This window comes from Xyrauchen texanus, chromosome 17 (genome assembly GCF_025860055.1).
Source record: "Xyrauchen texanus isolate HMW12.3.18 chromosome 17, RBS_HiC_50CHRs, whole genome shotgun sequence".
NCBI classification, from domain to species: Eukaryota; Metazoa; Chordata; class Actinopteri; order Cypriniformes; family Catostomidae; genus Xyrauchen; species Xyrauchen texanus.
The window spans coordinates 11,893,538-11,914,768 of record NC_068292.1 but is presented as its reverse complement, the minus strand read 5'-3'; the positions used below and the strand labels follow the sequence as shown (position 1 = coordinate 11,914,768).

Sequence of the window (21,231 nt, the reverse complement as noted above, 5' to 3'; positions counted from 1 at the left end):
GCAAATGTACATGGTATGATTACTGTCAATTTTCAAACCGTGGTATACCGTGAAACCGGTATACTGCTTCAACCCTAGTTTGGACCAGCTTTAATTCCAAGATTGTCTTAACTGGTTGTAGATGGATATAGCTGGACAGTTTCTTTCACAGATGCTAAGATTGCTATTATTGCAGAAAAATCAGCTTGACCAGTGTACCCATGCTAAAACCAGCATGAAAAAATGTATTGTGTTGACTTGACTGTTGGCATAAATTCTGCTCCATTTTGCTGCTCATTTTGCCAAGATTCGGCCACTTAAACAAGAATGACTTGTTCAAGAACTATTTCTGAGGTTGTACTGAATTATGAGACATATGATAATTCACCTGTAGTCCCAATGTCAATGCACCCTGAGATGGTCTGAGATCATATGCAGCATTCTCATAGACTACACTCTTTTTCCAGATTGTTCCCAGATGACTGACATAGAAGAAATAGTGAGAACTCGTCATATTTGCATGTTCGGCGAGACACGCTAGCATTGCGCATGTGAGCGCCAAATCTCCAAAAAAACAACAGCGAATCAGATACGTACATTGACGGGATTTTCTTTCATCTGTTCTTTAGAATATATTTAAGTGTGCCTCTTCAAAATGCGTGTCATTGTGTAACGTAATTTAGTGTCATTTGTCACTCCGAGACATCTAACAGGTTGCCTGCCACAGTGATCAAAATTACACGCCACAGCGCATGAAATCTTCTCTGTTATGAACGTAACATTGGTTCTCTGAAAGGGAACGAGACATGGCGTAATCACACAATTGGGACTACATCAGTGTTCTCATGTGGTCTGAAGCCTGTATACAATCACATTAATTTTTCTTCCAAAGATGCACCTCTAGTCAATTCCCATGAGGATGCCATAAACCTCATAGAATGGACTTGAATACACAGAGGCAAAGGCAAACCTCACGCCCTCGTAAACACTCAAGATTGCATCAACACCCCTGTTGTGGCCACAAAAACACACAAACAACTGCTCTGGCTTATTGGCTAGTACGATCAACATAAACCCACAGAGCCCGCACTGGGCATAGCATATATAGTCTCTTATGCTCCTCCAACTCAAAGGGTGGAAGAGAAAAGGACTGCAAATTAATAATCTGCGAGCGAAAGGACGCAGAGTTGACTTTAGGCAAATAGCACTGCTCATAGAGACAAGTATAAAAAGGGGTCACTCTGAATGTATTTACAGCAGAGGATGTCAGATCAACCATCTTCCCTAGCTTTAGAACAGTGAAGAATGTGCAAACATGGGAGGAATTCAGAGCAAGCAGGTTTGCCACAATGGCCCCAGTATTTATTATGGGGGGAACAGCATGCAACATTTATTGTGTGTAATTCATGAATACTTTTAATTATTATACATCGAATTTCCATTATGCCTGTCCCGAGACCCTTGGCCATGGGGACAGAGGCCGAATTCGATCAGGTAAATATAAAAAATGGATCACTCTGATTATATTTACAGCAGAGAATGCCAGATCTTCCCTAGCATTAGAATGGGGAAGAATGTGAACTTGGTAAAGAAATTAACATGAATTATACTATTTTAAACTCACTCCCCAGCATAAGTTGTGGGGGAAAACAGAGCCATAACCTACCTTTGCTAGGTGAATTTTGATTCTAATTTTCCTCCACAGAGAAATTTTGATACTAATTGGCCTCTATAAGAGAATTTTGATATGAACTTTTCTTCATATACAAAGGATGACCAAATTCTTTCTTAAGCAGAAACTAAACTTCCCTTTTTCAGGACACTGTATTTTAAAGATAATTTTGTAAAAATACAAATAACTTTACAGATTTGTATTGTAAAGGGTTTAAACAATGTTTTCCATGCTTGTTCAATCATAAACAATTAATGAACATGCACCTGTGGAACGGTCGGTAAGACACTAACAGCTTCCAGACGGTAGGCAATTAAGTTATAAAAACTTAGGACACTAAAGAGACTTTTCTACTGACACCAAAAGAAGTCTCTGCTCATCTGTGTGAACGTGCTTTCGACATGGTGCATGGAGGCATGAGGACTGCAGATGTGGCCAGGGCAATAAATTGCAATGTCCTTACTGTGAGACACCTAAGACAGCACTACAGGGAGTCAGGAAGGACTCCTGCCATGGCCAGCGAAGAGCCCGGATCTCAATCCCATTGAGCACGTCTGGGACCTGTTGGATCTGAAGGTGAAGGATTTCAACCCAGAAATGTCCGGGAACCTGCAAGTGCCTTGGTGGAAGAGTGGGGTAACATCTCACAGCAAGAAGTGGTAAATCTGGTGCAGTCCATGTGGAGGAGATGCACTGAAGTACTTAATGCAGCTGGTAGCGACACCAGATACTGACTGTTACTTTTGATGGAAAACAGCCTGCATGACAGATGAGGGAGAAGGTCTTGATGGCGAGGACGGTGCATCTGTCCGGAGGGAAAAAGAAACACAAAGAAAAGTCTGGTGCGCATCCTCAATCCTTCTTCTTATGACAAGTGCTGGAGCCTCAAGGCTCATATGGCTCCTTTCAAAGACCGCATGGTTTGACAGAGCCTCGATGAAGCGCCATCGGGCCTGTTTAAAAATTTGGTTGAATCTGCACACAAACTTTTCATTTTCAACGATGTCATCACGTGTTGTTACTCAAAAGGGAAAACATTGTCCTCACTTCCATGTGAGTCACTAGTAACCAACACGTGTTGAACAAATTCGTGCACTGAAGTAAGAAAATCTGGTGAGATGGTGCTAAGCACTCTCCTATATAGAGCACATGACGTGGCTCCTTGTGGGCATCGCTTCAGCGACATTAGCCAATAAATTGGCATGATTGTATACAGGTTTCCGCCCACGTGAGACCACTGATGTAATCCCAATTGCGTCATTATGAAACGTTGTTTCCTTGAAATGGAAACCCAGATTTGTCGGGTGGTGGGTGCTAATTTCATACCCTGAGAATTAACCTTAAACAAACCTCATATGTTTGGGAGAACATGTAACTTGCTTTTAGTGAAACACGGTGGACATTTCGTCTCGGAACTGCCGCCATGTCACAAAAGTTTTGCCACAGTCACATCATTTTCATGATATCAGACAATTGTTTACATGCAATCGTGTTCTCCTTCTTCCATTTCTCACTCACTCTATCATGGTATTGGTGTTACAGTCCATCTCAGGCATGGACAAATAAACATCAGTGTAAATATGTAATGTGGTGATGAAAGAATAAAACCATAAAATGTAAGGAAACCTCTTTCAGAGAAGTGAAGAGAGCTAAAAGAGGTTTTGAAAATAAACTGACAGGAAGATTTGAAGTTTATCATGTATTAGTGTTCATAATTTATTTATTATCTATCCATATTTCCTCTTGTTTGTTCTTGTATGAAGGAAGGACCCCAGCTGTGTGTGTTTGTTATAAAGACCCTTGTGTAGTGTCATGGTTAGATTTCAAGCAGATGTTGCCTATTTCCACAAAAATACAAAGGCAATAAGGAATAATCTTTATCAGATTAAACCCAACATAAATCAGTCCAATCTAAACTTGGTCCCCAATGTTACAGAGTAATCTGCCCTCATAAGCCATTACAAACTCCTAATTCCCTGGAAACCCAAACACAGTGTAAACTGTATATACACTCTGCAAATCTGCTTCCCTCATGCAGTAAACACACAGTGAGGTCAAGGTGCCAGGCCTTACACCTCACAGATTACAGTTTTAATGGCCCCAGCTCGGAGGGACTTTCCACTCTTTCACTCCACAGGAAAGGTTGCGCTAGGGGAGGGAAACCCAGCGGGCAAACTGACTTCACCTCGGTGATAGGGGCCCCAGCCACCCAGCTGTGGGAAATGCGGAGCCAAGCTTTAACTGGTGTTTGTGACATGACGTGCGAGCCCAGGCTTTGACAGGTTCTTCATATAAACTTTGAATACAATATTTGATGTTTTTTGTAACTGCTGACCTCATGTTGTATACTCAAGTAATTGGAGCCAAACAGTTGATGCTAATTTTGGTTAGATTAACAATAAATAAACAGATGTTATGTTGTAGATGTTCTGCACTCAAAGGGGTTTATTACAACTTATAATAAAGATATATTTTTTATGCTGAGATACCGAAAAACTAATATAAACAGAAATTCAGGCAACTAATTTAAACCTTGTATACAATAACAAACTGCTGATTTCAAGAAATAAAATCGACACTATTTCTCGAGACCTTTCATCATTTATCTTATCCTGGATGGATGTAATTGCTGTGAGAGAGAGAGAGAGAGAGAGAGAGAGAGAGAGAGAGAGAGAGAGAGAGAGAGAAGTGAACGGATCTTCAATTTTGTCCCAGATTTTCTGCTAAAATATGTGAGGAAAAATACATGTAGAAACATATAATGCAATTGTTGACATTCAGAAACGTATTGAGCTAGATAATTAAGGTGAATAGTACACCTCAGATGATGTGGTAGAATTCATGTTGACATCTCGGTATCACTTTACAGCAAGGTTGTATTTGTTATCATTAGTTAACTATATTAATAGTTAATATGAGCCAACAATGAACAATAATTTACAGCATTTAGGTCAATGTCCAGTGATTTTATGTTAAGCAAAAGTACATAAAAAATGCAATTCATGCAAAACAATTACTTGAATACACCTGTTTTGACATTTTCATGAAAAAGGCACATTTTGATTAGGTCATATGGTGTAACCCTAAGAATACTTGGTAACACTTTACAATAAGGTTGCATTTGTTAACATTAGTTGATGCATTAGGTATAATGAACAAACAATGAACAATATATATATATATATATATATATATATATATATATATATATATATATATATATATATATATATATATATATATATATATATATATTTTTTTTTTTTTTTTTTTTCATTGTTTGTTCATTAATGGCTGAAATGGGAGATATTTTGAGAGGACAGCAAATTTACACTGTTATACAAGCTGTACACTCACTACTTTACATTGTAGCAAAGTGTCAATTATTCAGTGTTGTCATGTGAAAAGATATAATCAAATATGTACTCACTTTTGTGAGATACTGTATATATATATGTCATTGCTCTCTTACTTTGTATAAGCAGATATGTCTTGTTAATTTGTGTTTTGTTCAATAAAAGAAAAATGCTTTTAAAGATTTCTATCTTGAGCAAAAAAATTCTCTTGATTCTGAGATAAACTCAGAGGAGCTTGGCGAGGTAATTCCAAGGTTGGCTAGGCCTACCCAAGATTTTGTTTTATTATTATGCATTCAGTCTCAGGCATTTGGCTCATTGGTTCCTTCCACCTGAGAGAGCCCCTGCCTGGTTTTTTATTGAACAGGAAGTTATTGCCCCTATTTCGACATTGCAAAGCCTTACTGTCAAACTAATCGGAGAATAAGTTACACCCAGTTATCTCGCATTTGCACCCAGTGTTATGTTTAATTTAATTTATTTGAATGTTGCCTCGAGCATACGGCTGAACCCAAAATGATGTATTAATAAGTCCCCTTTCTGATGGTCAGAGTGGATTCTGAGGGAGGTTAATACACTTGGTGACCTATATGAGAGTGGAGTGTTGATATCCTTTGAAAATTCTATTCAACATTTTGGGATTCCCAGATCTTAGTTCTTTAGTTATTTACAGTTGCGGCACCTGCTCTGTACTATTTTTGGGAGTAGCATACATCCCCCCTAAATTGGCAGATGCTCTGGGAGTGGTGATTACTACTTTTTGAAAAGGTCATGAGGCATCAGTGTATTACTCCCTGCTAATTCAGAGTCTGGGGGATGGAGCTTCTCTCATGAGATTATGTGAGAAAGAATTAAACTTGGTTTAGGAGGAGGGAGTGTGGGATAGGATTCTAAAAAACATCAAGTCTGCATTTAGAAATGCAAGGGTATGCCTTATGCAATTCAAGATTTTACATCAATTCTATTGGATCCCCTCTGCTGACATTGCCAATCAGAAGATGGAGACACGACCCATGTTTTTTGGTGGTGTGTTAAGATTTTGGTTGATTTTTGGTTGAAGGTTCAGAGTATTATTTGTGACGTATTGGGCACTCAACTTTCTTTTTGCTCCAGACTCTGTATTTTAGGCGATGGGTTGGTCATCAATACTGTGAATAAACACATAAAAAATAGGGTTCTAACCAGTGTTATGATCGCCAGACAATTCGTTTTAAGGGGATGGAAGTCAGATGGAGCGCCCTCATTTCATGAGTGGTACACAGAGATGGGGAGGGTGGCGGCTTTCCAGGAAGCACCATCTTGAAGACTGGGGAATTTGGATGCATTTGTTGGGAAACTATTTGGCATTCTTGGAGGGCTCTTGGGGAGGGACAGTGGAGAGAGAGGTATAGTTATAAATGTGTGATTATTATATATATTTTGTTTCTTTTGTGTATGTATATACACATGTGTGACCACAGGAATATTTATTGGGGGTCAGGGTGGGGTCTGGGATTGGGATGGGGTCTGGGATTGGGAGGGGGAGGGGTAGTGGTAGTGGTGGGGGTAAATGTTGATTCTGTGTATATATGTTTTTCTTTTCTTTGTTTATTGTATTAATCAATACAAATATTAATCACAATAAATGATTAAGTTGTGTAGACTCTCATGAACTTGAGTATTTTACTTGATGGTTACACCACATATTTATTTATTTCATTATTATTATTATTATTATTATTATTATTTGTGTAATATAAATGTTTCTCAAACAATCATGAAATCAAATTAGACACAAATATGATATATATGTGAACTTTGTTTTGTTTGTTTTTATAAACCAATTTATCATTTATCACCTTTGACAATCTTATTTGTCATAAATTTTGGTAAAGGTTAATGTATATATACATACATATACATGTACAATATATTATATTAAATAGCAAATTGCTAACGCTAACATTAGTTAATGCATTATGAAATAACAATAACTAAAAAGAATGATGAACAAGTTCATGTTACCTAATGCATTTACTAATGTTAACAAAAGCAACCTTGTTGTAAAGTGTTAGTGAAATATCTGACCTGTTCAGTGTTTTTAGTGTGATTATAGGAGAAAAAGCAGAGAAGGTGAAATATATAATTATAACAAATAATTATTTAAAAAATTTAAAGTACTTTTCTCCTATCCAAGCTTAATTATACTTTTATTTACAGAGACATTTGAAGGTTGATTCCATACAAAATAACTGTGGTATCAGCTGTGATATCATAATCATTGTGACGCTGTGAAAACCAGTCTGATAAACATTGACCAACCAATAGGGCTGCAACTAACAGTTAATTTGATAATCGTTTATTAGAACGATTATTCGACTATTCGGCGACTATTGCAACGATTAATCATTAACCGATTATTCAGCTTGTGCCCCGACTTAATATGTTGTATTAAACGTACTTACTAACATTAAAGAGGGAAAAAAAATAATCTTTTAAAAATACCTCCTAAATGACATTCACTGAATTAAAGGGGGGAAAAATACTTTTTATAAGTTTAATTCGGTTTAATTAAAATTGTCTAAAAATCCTTAAAACAAGATAAATTGACTTGAGAAGCAACATATCAGATATTTAGACTTGCTTTAAGAGAATGTATCTTAAATATACTGTAAGTGTATTTTGTAAATAAGTTAATTTTTCACTTGGTTATACTTCTGCGAGTGCAGTAAAGACAAAATATACTTATATCCAAGATATATTCTCTAAAAGCAAGTCTAAATATCTTATATGCTGCTTCTTTTTTTAAAGGATTTTTAGATATTTAAAAATATTTGTATTTTTAATATTAGATTCAATATTCTCAGATAAGAATTTTTTCTTCTGCAGTACAGCTGCTAAAGGAAATGTACATTGTTTTAAATGAGTTTTACATATTTTTATTTGAAAACAAGCCAAAATAAAATCAAAACATATTTTGTTGCAGTGTATAATGGGGCGAAGACTTCCTCTCTCACCTTTCTGTTCACTTCAATCCATCTTTAACTCACAAAAAAACAAACTCTCTCTTAATAATAAAGCTGCATATTGCAAATTTTATTCACGATAAGAAATAAACAGTGACATATTATGATTCAATAAGTCACAAGCCATGCTAAGTGCGGGCTCGAGGGACCAGCATCCCCGTGACAGAGTGTGCATCAGCCGGGTGCAGTTTCAATCTCTTCCCCTTAGATCGGGACCTTCGTGCAACTCAGAGAAGAGGCGCTGACCACACAGAGAAGTGCCAGAGTCAGAGTTTGTAGATAATTACGGTCATGTAATTATCTACAAACTCTGACTCTGGCATTTCTGCTTTCATATTTGAACTAACGCTATAACGCATTAAAACTGCATTTAAGATGTAACTGGGGTGTTCCACTTATTCCACAACGAGAGTGCTTTTGTATTTACTTATTTTGTATTTTTGTTTAATTCCATTGTACTTTGCGATCTACATAAGCTGAAGCTGTTTGGAAAGTTTAGAGTATATCTGGACTGTGATCTGTGTAATTCTTCCTCTCCTCAGTCAGATGTGAGCTGCAGTGCTGCTCTCTGGCATCATCATTAGAGTTTAGTGTGATCTCATGTTACATTAAATGAGATCAAACGACTATTCAACAATTCAAATTTTTGTAGACAATTTTTTATTGTCGATGTTGTCGATAATGTCAACTAATCGTTTCAGCCCTACCAACCAATGGTGTGAGTTTTGGGATGGGACTATCTTTTTTGTCAACCAATTGCAGATGAGGAGAACATTCAAACCATGTTTGACCAATCATTTATTCATTTATTTATTGTTTTTGTAATTTTGCTTCAATTTTAAGAAAAAAGGTCCATTTCATTTCGATTTAGTCTCATTACTGTCTAGGAGAAACAAGTGAGATATTTAAAGATATCTAATTTCTCTTAATAATAATCATTTGAGAGTGACCCATGTTCTGTCCTCTTTTCCCACAGACGGTGTCTCCTTCATGCTCTATTCTCCAACTTTGAGCATGTGTTTCTCATCTCATCATGGCTTATTAACTGAAGGTGAGTCTGACACTGATTGAATTGCACTCGGCTCTCTCTGAGTCCGTCTAAATCACAAACATATGGCTTCGGCTAACTCTAGCTGTGAATCAGAGTCTCTGAGATGATTATGTCCCAAGCAGCTAAGCCAGCGTTGTGGTTCCAATAATCAACTCAGTGGCGGAAAGAGTAATATTAGGGAGGTTTAATGAAGTATTGCTGTTTTATTGGGTTATTAAGTGCTGTTGTGTGGCAAGGCTATTAACCTTGAGATAATGTTGAATTAGAGAGGTAAACCCTGGCTGGAATTTGAATACATTCTGGGCTTTGGAACTTCTTCCACCACTTTCCAGAGAGCATTTATCTTCATATTGAGGAAAAAAACAGCCTTTCCTGATCATAGGGGGGAAAGACAGATACAAAATGTTAGTTAGGTGGTGAAGATGATGGTATGCTAATGATTTTTAGGGTTTCTTACTTTCTAATCTGAGCCACTGTGGTGTTTTGTAACCACTCAGCTTTTTCAGACCTCGCTATGGCTTGGATCTCAGATCTAAACCACTGTCGCCCTGTTGAGGTGCATTCCACAGTCAACAACCACAATAAAAGGTAAATTTGTCTGACGTGGCATCCTCAGGAGGGTTGATATGGCAGCTTGAAGAAACCATAGCAGGGAACAAACACTCACATATGTTTTCTCATCCCTGTATCACGGAAATGGCAGGCGTAGAAAAATGTTGCAAGGCGTTACAATCACAGCTGGTCTGCCAAACAATCTCAATGTCGGTCCCCATTAAACTGGTTTAGATGGCTGATTTGCCACTTGGTCTCTGGAATGCCGGTGTAATCTGTTGGATTCAATAATCAAATTAGTCTGAATACAAAGTAGAGGTCACGCAAAGCTCAAAAGCAGTCACACTTTTTACTGAGGTGGTGAGTTCAAGGCTATCGCAGCTCAGGGGCACGTTCAGGCATGATTTCATGATGAAAACTTGTCATTTGTTGGCCTGTGAGAAGTCTTTTATTTGTGTGGTTCAAAGTATATTTCCTTTCCTGTGTTTCAGAAGACAACTCCCTGTGTTCTTTTGACCCTAGCGACTGAAGACATGCGTCTAGACTCAGTCTAGCTCTTTTGTGTACTTTATGCGACTCAGAGTGTCACACTATCCTGGTGTTGACCAAAACATTTTTATAGGGTCTAAAGGTGTTATCTTTGACCTTGTTTTTGCATTGTCTATGTGTGGTCTTGATCATGTGTGTAGTATGCAATGGCAGTTACACAATCAAATGTACTTTGACTACATCTCACCAAAAAATCATTATCATAGTGATTTAAATTTTGGTCTATCACAAAAAGCTATTGTTTGACTTTAGAATACTGCTCGCAAGTCGTATGAATTACTTTTACTTTATTGTTATGGTGCTTGTGTGTCATTTTAGAAGCTTGAGAGCTTCCATTCATTATAATTAGGGCTGTCAGTCGATACACAATCAAATTGGCTGTCATATTAATTACAGTCAATTTCATGTCGATCAGTTAATCGAAATTTAAAGCAATTAATCTCATATATAAATACTTGCTGAGAAAGCTCCTCAAAAATAATATATAATATTATAATAATAATATATAATATATAATTTAGATAATTAAAATGAAATACATCATTGTGGCAGACAAGTAAAGCATTGATAAGAGAGTGTGGCTTTAAATGGCAATATACAGTATATTTTTTCTTTTCTTTTTTCTTCTTCATATTATTGAAGCCTATCATTGGCCTAAAGTCCACAACAATCCCTTTTGCAACTGAATTTGTTCATCTGTTTGAGATAAATTCAGAGATAGTCTTTTCAATGTACACATGCGTCAGACGGACACTTTTTGGGGCATCTTACTTTGGTTCTCACATCATAAACAGCAGTTTGAGGTTACTGTTTCAAGTTAAACGTAGTTTAAAACTTTGAAAAAGACATCTCGAGATCCCTGCATTTGGATTTGCGCTCTGTCCAGCTGTGTCACGGTGCCTATCCATTTGTTCCTGTCAGGCAGCAGATGCCCTAACCCCACCCCCACCCTAATCCTCGCCAAATGTTGTCAGGAATCAGCAGAGGCAGGACCCAAATGCTGAGAGAAAAAGGGAATTTAATTAACCAAAAAGAGAACCAAACATAAACAACCCCATAGGGGAAAAAATACAATCCAGTCAGGCACCCTCTGAAACTAGGCTGGAGCAGAGGCAGTGGAACCAGGACCGACAGGGACCGAACAGGACCGAACAGGAACAAGGAAAAAGTAGACCAACATACACACGAAAACAAAACAAACGTGCTCTGGACAGCACACACAAAGAGACTAAAATAGGGAGAGAAATCAAACAGATTAACAAGCAGGACAGGTGTGACTAATGGACTAATAATAAGCAAACAAGGAGGCAGGGTATGACGTAAGTGAGAGGGACACGATGTTAAACAGAAGCAAAACAAAGCCATGTGCTCTCACATAAATGCAGACACACGAATTACACAAGCGTATATCACCAATACAATAGGCAACATGTGCTCATGCCAACCTACAAGTAAGACGAGAGAATGCACTGTAACACTAACAAGGCAATGCAATGCATTCTCACACTAGACAAATCCTGAGCGTATATTACGAGGCAACGCCAAGTATTGTGATGCACGCAACAGGCAACAAAACAAGACAGGACACCTGTGTGAGAGTTCAGCCACATACAAGCCTGAAACCTCAGACCGAAGTGACCAAACCTCAGCACAACATGAAGACAAATCGCGACCCCGGCACGCAGTGCAAAGTGAGCACAATGCGCGGTCACGATAGACAGACACAGATTATTGACGCGAGTGCATCCCACCAAGGTGACATAAGCGCAATGCTCTCACGGCAAGACAAGACATGGAACATGAGTGTACGGATCCCGACACCAAAACCGAAACCAAACCAGACAGAGATGTCAGGATCCAGACACCATGCTCCGGACATGAGACACGAGACCGACCAAAAAGCGCACGGCAGGGAAACCACAACCGAAGCTGTAAGCTCACACAAAGACAGAAGAGGCAGACACAGAACAATGATGTCATGACCCTGTTACACAAAAAGCCAGACTGACAGAGTGACAGGATCGTGTAAGGCAGAGGATTCTGCCAGGAAATACGGATGGCACCTTTCTCCCATTGCAGTGTTAAGCAAGCCTAAGTGTGTTTTGTTGTCTGTACAACTGCACGTTGCCTATACGGTTGCACTTTCACTTACTGCCCCCTTCTGAAAACAGGTGGTACTTCAAGCTTGAATTGCTATGATGGTATGAAATATTCCTTGTTATGGTCTGGGCACATGATTAATTGCATTGTTTTCTTTTTTTCTTTCTTTTATGTGCTATTTTTATATAATTAATCACACTGAATGAATATGTTAAATCAACTGCACTAATTGTAATTACATAGAAAAGAGCGACCAGAACATTCTTTAAAACATCTGCTTTAGTGTTCGATACAAGAAAAAAGTAATACTGTTTGGAACAATAACTTGAAGGTCAGTAACTTACAGAAATGCAACCCACATGAAAGGTTAGACTTTCTTCTTTGAGATATTTTCCAGGAAACCAAGCAAGCTGATACCTGTAGTCTTTCACATCTATTGTTCTTCTATTTGGTTTTATGAGAACTTCAAAAGGAGTTGTCCATTTCAGATATACTTAAGAAAGCCTTTAAAAACGTGATTATAACAAGCACCAAAACTTTAAGGGACTGTCCTAATTCTCCAAACCCCCCTTTGTGATAACATCAGCTAACAAACCCATATTACTTGGAGGCCCATAAAGTCAAAAACCACTCCCTCCTGTTTTGCTGGTGCCTAATTGTCTTATAATAACCCTCTTCGGTGTCTGACCTTGCTCTGGAAACCTCTTGGGCCTACAGTTCTGGGCTAGACTGCTCTACAGGCTTGGATTGGACTCCAGTTTTGGGATAGTTTTGTAACTGTGGAGTTTTAATAGCTGAAATGGGTGTTTTAAAAGCCTGCTTTAGAGCTGCAGATTGCTGGGTGTTGTCTTGTGATTCTGAGGGTAGGCAGACCTGTGTAAGGATGATGGATGCATGCTCAGGAATAGACAGATGATAGAAGAGACAAGAAGAAATTAGTAGAGGTGGTAGTCTCTAGAAAAGGGAAACATGAACAAGCCCTATGATGCAGGCACTGCTATTTGTGTTCTGCTGTTGCTGTGTCTTATTTACACTATGTGCAAGAATGACACACATTTAAAACAAATGCAGCATTAGTTTTCTTTGCAGCATGTCTTTCAGATTTTATTCATTCCTAACAGAAGAGTTCACATGTGGCAAAGTTTGTTAATATTCATTTTTCAGTGTTGTTTGGTTAGTCAACCAATACACACTGAAAGAAAGAAAGAAAGAAAGAAAGAAAGAAAGAAAGAAAGAAAGAAAGAAAGAAAGAAAGAAAGAAGGAGTTGTTCCAAACCCATATGCATTTCTTGTTTTTCTGTGGAGCAGAAAGGTAAATGTTAAGCAGAATGTTAGGGACTGATAGCCTCTGTCACCATTCATCTTCATTGCACAGAAAAAAGATGCAATGAATAAAATGCCACTTGCCAAGTGGCACTTGCTGCTTAAAATGTCTCTTAATTTCTTGCTTATATAAACTGTAATTTAAAGGGATAGTTCACCCAAAATGTTTTATTTTCTCATCATTTACTCACCCTCATGCCATCCTAGATGTGTATGACTTTCATTCTTCAGTAGATCACAAATAAAGATTTTTAGAAGAATATCTCAGCTCTATTGGTCTATACAATGCAAGTGAATGGGTGCCAACATTTTAAAGCTCCAAAAATCACACAGTCAGCATAAAAGTAATCCATATGGCTTTATTGGTTAAACCAGTGTCTCCAGAAGCGATTTGATAGGTGTGGGTGAGAAACAAATCACTTTCACATTCTTCTTCTTGTTTTTTTTTGTTTTGTTTGGTGATTCACATTCTTCATGCATATCGCTCCCAACTGGGCAGGCAGTAGAATTTCTAGTTTAAATTAATTTAAATATTGGTCTGTTTCTCACCCACACCTGTAATATCAATTCTGAAGAGATGGATTTAACCACTGCAGTCATATGGATTACTTTTATGATGCCTTTATGTGATTTTTGAAGTGTCAACTTTTTGGCACCCATTCACTTGCATTGTATGGACATACAGAGCAGAAATATTCTTCTAAAAATCTTAATTTGTGTTCTTTAGAAGAAAGAAAGTCATACGTTTCTGGGATGGCATGAGGGTGAGTAAATGATGAGAGAATTTTCATTTTTGGGTGACCTATTCCTTTAACGCTGACAATGATTAAATTGCATAAGGTCACACGCCCTTGCAATGTTGGTTGCTAGTCAGTGTTTTTACTCGACTTCAGTATCCAAATGTATGAGGAGGCGGATCATGTTAAATCAAATTGCCAATGCTTTTTTAATTACTTTTTTGTGGCTGCAAATAACAAATTGTGAAGACCCCTTCATTCTGTCTTATTACATGGCTTTCTGGACTACTCGATTCTAATTGGTTTATCGTGCAATCCAGCTCCAAAAATTCAAATATTCCTGAATAATGGCGGTACATCCTGGGATAAAGTGATATTTTACCAGTCGTCGGGGTATTGCGAGTCATCTTTCCTACTTCTTGTATCACTCTGCAATCTCTACAAGCAATAAATAATATAAGAAGTTGGATAATGAGCAGTCAGACAGTCATTTTTGCAAGATAAAAACCAACAAAACTCAGACACAACTAGAGGGGGAATTCAGCTGTTTCTGGAGACTTAGCTGTCTCTTTCTTCTCACATAGTAACATAATTTCAACGCATATCAATATTTCACATCCATTACCTATTTATTTGGTAGGTAACATCTAATAAGTGGGATTATGGACAGTCAGCATATCATTACAAAATAAACCATTTTGGGGTGATAAAAGGCCCCTCTGCTCCAGGGTCTTGACCACACTGTCCGGGTTTATTTGGTGGCATTGACCAGCTGACTGTAGATTTTCCCTTACATATCAGTAATTTAAACTGTTCTTTTACCATTTAACTGTTTTGCTTCACAAATTCTTATTAAAGCACATTTTACGTATTGATGTACATTTAACAACGACATACACATTGTCAATTTGTCCCTAAACAGGACTCTGTTGAAAACTCAGCATCATGTCTGACCTTATACAAGCCCTGAGGCCTTCTGAAGATGGAGAATAGTCCAAAAATGTTTAAAGACATAGAAAACATGCTCAGTCACTTTACCAAAATTTTCAGTAGCGTAACAGTAGCTTTTTCTGTAGCCATGTATTTTAGGCTATGTCCATCTTTTACGCATCTTTTTCTCTATGTTTTAGGCTTCCGTCCTCACTGAGACAGCATTTCTGATAGCAAATTCAGAGCGTTTCGAAAACACTCTCCCGTGTGGATACATTTAAAAATGGCATCTTTGCGTTGTAGTGTGGATGGGGAAAAATGGAGATGTTGGAAAACGATTAGGTATTTGTTGTCAAGTATCGCAGCATCTGATCCATTCAACCAAAACAATTAAGATGACAATTAAGGTTGCTTGGCTGTAGATTTTTTAACTAATTTAAGTGTAGCTTGAAGCTTGAGAAACTACATTTCAAAGTAGTTCCCCAGGTTGTTTTTCAACCAGCCTGGAAAATGTATGTGCATGTTGCTTTTGAAGCAATCCATGTCTGTAAAACATGATTAATTGCTGTGTACGTACAGTGCAGTTTGATTACCAGCTTCACCTTTGAAGAACAATACACAAAGTTGATCTTTTGTACAGAGAGGTGGTCAGACAAAACAGTTTACGTCACGTCTCTGTTATCAAGGTCTAGAGCTATTTATTTCACAGTTCACTCTAAGGACACAGCTGTGTGAAAAATGTACCTTTCCCTCTCAGTCTTTCTCTTTGACCTGCTCGCAAAGCCTCTCAAAGCTCTATGAGTCAGGATTCATTTCATTCTATATCATCTCCTGTGGATAAACACACTCCACCTTCCTTTAGCCCCAACATGCAGAATCTGACGCACTTGTGTTCAGTCAACACCCCTATTTTTATAGATTACACACATTATTTTGTGTAATCGCCCATTTCCACCAGGGCCTTTGGTCACTCTGATTTATATTACCAAGCTCTTCCCCTAACCCTTAGAGACGGCAGTATCCCCACTGTGAGAATTTGCATGGCTGCTCTCAAAATATTGTCCCAGTAGCCATTAAAGAAGCACTCTTGTATGGTGACCACAGGAGGTGATCCGACGAAAGAGTTAAACAATTTGATATTTAGCATAATAGCATTGGGGATCGACAACGCCCCAGGCCTAGGCAACGACCTCCGACCTCCGTCTTCAGGGACCAACTGGTCAGTAGCCGAGGAGGTCAAGAGGTGGCTAATCCAATACCGCAGCTAGCAGGAAAGGACACAGCGGACAGTGTTTACTGCTAGCATGCTCTGTAGCATTATATAAAAGGCCTGTATCACTCTAATTGAATCGAGAGCAGGGCTAAGCGTGCTTTAGGTTGAGTCATCAGGGCACTCTTATGCGGTTAGAGTGTGTCGCTCATCTTGGGTCTTTTATCAGCCGTAACAGCTTCCTCCGCTCATGTTTGAGCTTGCACACTCTTTGGTCTTTGCAATTATTGTGTAATATATAATGTGGTCTTAATTTGATCAAAGTATATAGTAGATTAGAGTTGTTAATAAGACTTAAAATAGATAGAATAACTGTTAATCTGTCTTGATATTTAGATTCCCTCATGCTCGTAAAACAGATAAAAGTGAATCATTTAATGTCTCACTGAGAAAAACAAGAAAGAAGAGAAGATCTAGTTGTAACTTTTGCCTCAGCTTGGTTCTAAATGATTTGCATGTACATTATCAGTCGAAAGTTTGGACACATCAACTCTTTCTTTATAATTACTATTTTAAGAATTTTTGAATAATAGGAAAATCATCAAAACTATGAAACAACACAAATGGATTAAATTTATTCTTAAATAAATAATTGTGTTGAAACCAAGTTCTACCTCCAGTGCTCCAAAAATCAGGGGTCGGGGGTGACAAAGCTCCATGTCATAGCAAACAAACCTTAATATGTTTAATATATCTTAATCTGTCCTTACCATTATTATTATTTAAATATATTTTAAGTGCCATTTTTCTCATGAGCCTCATTGACATAATAAGCTGCTACTGAAATCATTAACCCTTAAATTAGGAGGAATTATACCCCCACCTCTTTAATATTCCTCAACTCTTAACTCAAATAATTTGGTAATTATAATTACCAAATTATTCATGTATAGGTCATTAGTGACCCCGATATACTGTAAGTAATATTGTCGCAGTATATATTAGCATTTTAATAAATGTTATTTTTATGATTATTTCATAATTATTTAAGCTCTCTATGATAGTATATATATATATATATTTCTTTGTTTATTACAAGACACATACATTTTTTTATTCATAGAAATTACAATTAAATAATTTTTAGGTTCTGTGCAAAAATGCTGAATTATCAGTATCCCATTTGTCTGTAAACATACATATCACTCATGCTATTTGTTCCTCAAGGATGCACTCTTGTTTCAGTAACTGACTTCATTTGACGTTGCTAATTGATGAAAAAGCAACGTGGAAGTAAACTATAGCAAATGCAACACATGAACAGTATGAAATAGCTATAGTTGATTGATAAGTTGTACATCTATTTAGCCTTGACCTGAGACAGTGTATAGGCCTATGTGTACTGTAGCTCAGTATGTGTTTGACAGTCAGGTGAAACTTATTATATAATTTGTTTTATATAATGATATAATTATACATATTATATAATTATATAATCTGAAAAATAATATAAGTATAACAATATATTCTATTATTATGTTCAAATTGTCTTAAAAATGTTTAAAAATGTGTCCGTTTTTGGGCTTTTTTTAGATCCATTATATTCGCCGGGTCGCTGAAGACCCGAGGTATGTAATAATGCTTTGAAACACACCCATGCATTTAAGGGTTAAAACAACATTTATATCAGGTACAAGTGTATGTATGTAGGGTGTCATACAAGGACAGCTAACCCTGAAACCACATTGAATGTTAGTAAGCACAGACCACAGTGTCCCTGAATGACCATATTACAGGCTTCACTCCTGGTTATCTGAGGAAATGCAAGCTCTCCTCTGGGAACTTGGTTTCTTTGACTGGTTTTTCTACTCACTAGAACACATTAACTATGTTCTCTTACGAGAGGTTCTCTCGTATTGCGTAAGCTAGCTTACGCTACGGGAAAGATTCATCTTTTCTGAGATATTGAAGCCAAAAATTATCCTTAATTTTTGTATCCATTGTCAGCGCAGTCGCGGCAGCTGCAGACCTTGGCGGGCTAGCTAGCGAGCTCATAGGTTGCTCTGCGGCAACTGCTGCAGCCTATAGACGAGCTTGGGCGAACTCTCATCCAATGAGAAGCGTCCGGCGCTCACTGCAACAAAGCCCGCCAAAATGGGCGTGACTAGAGTGCATATAAGCGTAGTTCGTAGGCTGGAACCCTGATTTTCATCTCTTCAGCGAAGCTCTTCGCATCTCTGAACTGGAAGCAGCGTCGCCGTTTGAGGGGCATCAAGCAAGCGTGGACAGCGCTCGAAGAAGCCGGCCGTCTTCGCCACCTTCAGCCGATCCTGCGAGCTACGCCATCCGGCGACGTATCCTTTTAAAGCAAGCTAGTTCTTATGAACTTCACAAAAAGTACGGCGTCTTTTTAAAGATGTCTCGCTCCACTTGCGCCTCATGCTGCGCCCCTCTCAGCACCGGAGACCGCCACATCATCTGCGCTCTCTGCCTGGGACTGGGGCATGCAGAGCTCGCCCTCGCTGAAGGCGGATCGCGATCTCTGCGAGGAGCTTCCGATGTCGACCCTGCGGGCTCGACTCGGCGCTCAGGACCGAAGCCGCAGCGCCGCCTTCCATTCAGCAGCGCAGTAAAGCGCCCGCTCTCAAAGGCTGCGGAACCAGTGGTAGAAGCGATTGCCTCGCCGGAGCCCCTCCCTCGAGCATCACCTTCACCCTCCCGCCCACTCGGGGCCAGCGCAGTTGCCGCCCGGCGGCTGCTCTGCTGCCATCTCCGGATGAGAAGCGGAGGATAAGGGCTGTTCCATCATTGCTCGGACAGCAAGGGTGGTCAGGCTCACACGCCTCCTCCTCGGCCCAGGAATCCAGCAGGACCAGCGCCGGGTCGAGGGGAACTAGCGCGCCTCCTCACACAGGCCGTCGACCGCCTCGGGCTCGAGTGGTCACCGCCCCTGAACAGGCTCCCAACAGACTCCACGCCGCACCTTTGCCCGCCCTCCGCGAGATGGCGGTCTAAGCTGGTGCTCCCGTCTAAGGCCTGCAGAACTACTTCCGCCTGTGTTGGCGGCGCCTATACCGCCGCCCGGCCAAGCGCATCTGCTCTGCATTCCATGGCCGTCTTACAGACAGAGGCTGTTTCAGATCTGAATCTCTTTCTGCCTCGTCACGCTAGCTCCTCTGCAGGCCGCCCGCGTGACCAGCCTCCTGCACGAGCCTCTTCACAGCGCCCAGCTCAACAAGCCAGACTTCTCAGGCGTCGACAGGCGGCCGCCCTCGATCACGCTCAGACAGCCGCCCCCTGCGGGCCTCGGCCTAAGATTGTACTGAAACCTGAGCAACCGAAGTCCTCCTAGCGTTGTTGAGAAAGCGGCGGCTCAGTCCGCCACGGCGGACCACCGTCAAAGCTTAGCCCCTGTCAGTCCCCTTCTCTCAGGCTACTGCAGTGGTGGATTCAGCAGCCAACAAGCCGGTGATACTACCCGTTTGCCTGCACTCAAAGCGCCGTTTTCACGGCGACCCAAAGAAATCTTGTAAAGAGTAAACATGCCTTATGTGTAGAAAATGTGCCCACAATCCAGTGCTCACCCCTACACACAAGCATTACACATCCGTGTCCCTATCAGAGCACACTCACATAAGCGGTTCACGACCGGCTCGAGTGTTAGAGTTAATCAAGCGCCCACGAGCCCGTGCGCGCATCCCTCCTCTGCCCGCTCTGTCACACGGCCAGCTGTATGTAAGTCCCGTACGCCCCTTGTCAGTCCCCTTCTCTCAGGCTACTGCAGTGGTGGATTCAGCAGCTAACAAGCGGTGATATTACCGGCTTGCCTGCACTCAAACGCCGTTTCCACGGCGCCAAAATAAAGCCTTATGTGTAGAAAATGTGCCCACGATTCAGTGTTCACCCCTACACACAAGCATTACACGTCCGATGTCCCTATCAGAACACACTCACATAAAGCGGTTCACGACCGGCTCGAGTGTTAGGGTTAATCAGCGCACCCGCGAATCCGTGTGCGCGCCCATTCTCTGGCGGCTCTGTCACCACGACCAGCCTTATGTGTAGAAAATGTGCCCACGATCTAGTGTTCACCTCTACACACAAGCATTACCGTTCCGTGTCCCCATCAGAGCACACTCAAAAGCGGTTCACGAACCACTTTCGAGTGTTAGAGTCAATAAATGCGCTCCGCGAATACGTCGCGGCGCCCATTCTCTGCCGGCTCTGTCACCACGGCCAGCAAACACTTCTCTGTATGTAAGTCCGTGCCCGTGGCTATGCTTGCGCATCACTTAACAGGCGTGACTCTTTCCCCATTCACCTCAATCGGAAGTCACTCACAGAACAGCCTGTCCATGCTGTCTGCGAGCAGTCCAGCATAAGCACAGTAAGCGGCTCACACATTCTGTTCAGCGGCTGTGTGCGGCAATCAGAGCGATTTGGCCATTCACCCTCTAACATTACACTTCGAAGCGTGGGAAGATATTCCAGGGATATCCGAATGGGTGTTAAGCACAATAAAACAGGGCTATTTGCTACAGTTCGATCGCCGTCCTCCTTGCTTCAGAGCGGCTCGAAACTACTTTGAACACGGAAGCAGCGTGCATGCTTCGTTCAGAAATAACAAACCTTCTGTGCAAAAGGGCCATAGAGAGTGCCGCCTCCCTGAGCGAGTCGGGGTTTTACAGCCGTTATTTTCTTGTCCCCAAGAAAGGCGGCGACCTCAGACCAATATTAGATCTCAGGGTTTTGAACAAAGCGCTTGCA

At 40.1% G+C, this 21,231-nt stretch overlaps 1 long non-coding RNA gene across 1 annotated transcript in view; it reads left to right on the top strand.

Moving 5' to 3' along the window:
- The window catches only part of LOC127657995 (uncharacterized), an 84,457-nt gene that overhangs the window by 56,583 nt on the left and 6,643 nt on the right, over positions 1-21,231 (top strand). The window contains exon 3 of the long non-coding RNA XR_007972341.1: positions 8,989-9,063. This is a non-coding gene — a long non-coding RNA (uncharacterized LOC127657995). The remainder of the gene's footprint in view (positions 1-8,988; positions 9,064-21,231) is intronic.